At 46.2% G+C, this 2,810-nt stretch overlaps 1 pseudogene; it reads right to left on the bottom strand.

Moving 5' to 3' along the window:
• Positions 1–826: 826 nt before the first annotated feature.
• LOC137648074 (uncharacterized) lies at positions 827–2,353 on the bottom strand (annotated as a pseudogene).
• Between the last annotated feature and the right edge of the window lie 457 nt (positions 2,354–2,810).

Below are 2,810 nucleotides of genomic sequence, written 5' to 3'. Positions count from 1 at the left end.
ACTAATTTTTGACACTACTGTGCATTGTCAGATGCTGCTAATTATGGCGTTTACTCTTGACTGTGAAGTCAAAAACCTGCGTGAGCCATTTACACATTCGAACAGGTGAGGCGTGACGTAGTAGTGACGTCCATTCATCCACTTACTCCGCCCCTGCCTTCCCCTACTACCACTATCTCTCCCATTCCCTCCCTCCTACCACACTCCTACTCTCTCCTCCCGCCCTGTTTCTCCTCCATACCTCCCTTTCCTCTCCCTCAATCCCCCTTCTCTCTCTCTCTCTCTCTCTCTCTCTCTCTCTCTCCTCTCTCTCTCTCTCTCTCTCTCTCTCTCTCTCTGTACACGAAGAAATGAAGCTATGCACACATATGACTTATTCATAATGGCGGATAACTCGAATGTATATATGTTAGGTATGGTAGGGTGTTTTATGCACGATCCTGATTCCTGTTTCAGCGCAACTTGCTGTTGCATAATTATTGTATGAGGTTTGTTTGACAATTATACAACCATTGAAAGTTATACAAGTATGCAACCCTAATACCCATAGGTTACGTTGAACGTATGATGGGATGAAGTATGTAGATGACGCTTGGTCATTTATAGGAAATCGTGTAAGAGATGGAAAGGAAAAGGGTGGAACTGAATTGAGAATCCGATGCAGAGTAAAAACTTGAAAAAACATTGAAGTGATGAATATATGAATAATTTATTCCAATGTTAGGAAAAGGCTGCCATATGTTAAAAAGTCATTGCAGACATAAATAGACAGCGAGTATATGATGGCTGGATTAATATTATAAATAACTGACCACATATATTACTTTTAATATTCATCACTCTCGACAAACAGGTCATCTTTCTCATCACTGTTGAGGTTGATGCAGACGGGATCAACACCTCGTATGTTGTCAGAGGACCAATATTCGTCCTCGAACTCTGGCTTGTCACACCGCTCCTGCCCACACCTCCTTTGTTGCGCACAGCTTGGCTTCTTGCAGCCTCACTTGTAGATCTGCCCGGGTAAATCACTGCAAGGTGGAGCGCACATACCGCTTCATGGCGCCCCACACCTGTACGATGGCGTTAAGCTCGGGATGTGCAGGTGGTAGTCGGACGACTTGATGTCCACATTCACGGATGACATTGTCAACTGTGTACCTTGGTTCTGGTTGGTTCTTCCTGCAGAGTTAAAGAAGCTCGAGGCGTGTGGCGTGGTGCGGAAAGGGGATTCTGCGGCTCGCCAGCCAATTCACCAACTCTGCTTTCTTGGTGGCGGTGGTGGGGCAGGGACTTTCCTCCGTCAACTGGCTGTGGTAGGGCGCGTTGTCCAACACCAAAACTGATGGTTCATCCAAGGCCGGTAGAAGTTGCAAAGTGAGCCAGCGGAGGAATAAGGTGGTGTTCATTTCCCCGTGGTAGTCACCGGTTTTGTTTTTTGCAGGGAAGCACGGAAATGAATAATTTACAAAACCGTGTTTTGTGCCACCTGCTACAACCACAAATTGCTCCCCTTCTCCAGGTGGCACCTGACGGCTGTAGGTGGCACTAGTAGCAGGCTGGGGTGTGTCTACCCACTCCCTGTTGCGCTGCATTCGAGTGGTGAACCATGTCTCATCCACGTATACTACTTGTCTTCCCTCCTTTCGATGTCGCTGGAGTGCTCGGAGAGCCCCAACATGGCGACACACAACATCTAGCGACTCCTTCCTTAGAAACATTTTCCTCTGTGAAATCCTGTAGCGGAATCCCATGTTGAGCAGCACTCGCCACATTGTCATTTCTGAGGTTTCCCCTGGAATAATACTTGCCGTCTTCAAACTTTCAGTCAGGGTGCCAATAGTAAAGGTTTCCTTTGCTGCAAACTTGGCATGTACATGGCGGCGAATTGCACCAACAGTGAAACTGTCAAAAATGGGTGGTGGGGCAAGGGGCGGCGGTGAATGTGGTGGTGTCACAGGGGTAGTGGCTGTCCCACATGGTGAATCTGGCCGAGAATGTGTGCTTCGCTGAACCAGCACCCGCACTGCATTTGTGGTCATTCCCATGACCTCTGCAACACGATCATAGGGCCTGTTGGGGAAAGGAAATCAGATAAGATAACATGTTCAAAACTATCATGTTGAGATTTTTTTTTTTTTACCAGGCAACAATCAAAATAATGTTCCCTTTTATTATCATAGGTAGCTGTGAAACATAATGACTGGTTCATCTGTAACTACGGAATACAACTTTGATTCATTACTTACCTATTCAAACTTATCCTCAGTTTCCTTTCAATATGCTCTTGGTTGAAGATATGGAAGAGTCGTAGTGCTATGACTCCTTTGCAACCACGCGGACATCGCTGCATGTTGGCCGTGGTTGAGAGCGATGAAATACTTCCTCCACAGAACTTTGCCATCAGCCGTCTATCGACCGCACGCCCGTTACTTACCATGTTACCTTCTGCACCTACCAAATACGGTATAGCCGTCAAAGAAGCAAGAACATCGATTACGATTGTTTGCATGATCGATCAAACCTTACTCGGCATATAATTTTTATTAATCTGTCATTAATTCGTAATACTTGTGTCTGGCTTCACATACCGTGTAGCCTCAAGAAAGAGCGAGAGAGAAAGAGAGAGAGAGAGAGACAAAGAGAGAGAGAGAGAGGTAACAGCCATTCCCTTATGAGAGAGAGAGAGAGAGAGAGAGAGAGAGAGAGAGAGAGAGAGAGAGAGAGGTAACATCCATCCCCTTATGAGAGAGAGAGAGAGAGAGGTAACATCCATCCCTTTATGAGAGAGAGAGAGAGAGAGAGAGAGA

Source organism: Palaemon carinicauda, chromosome 10 (assembly GCF_036898095.1).
Source record: "Palaemon carinicauda isolate YSFRI2023 chromosome 10, ASM3689809v2, whole genome shotgun sequence".
Taxonomy (NCBI): Eukaryota; Metazoa; Arthropoda; class Malacostraca; order Decapoda; family Palaemonidae; genus Palaemon; species Palaemon carinicauda.
The sequence above is the reverse complement of the archived record's forward strand: the minus strand, read 5'-3'. Positions and strand labels throughout refer to the sequence as shown.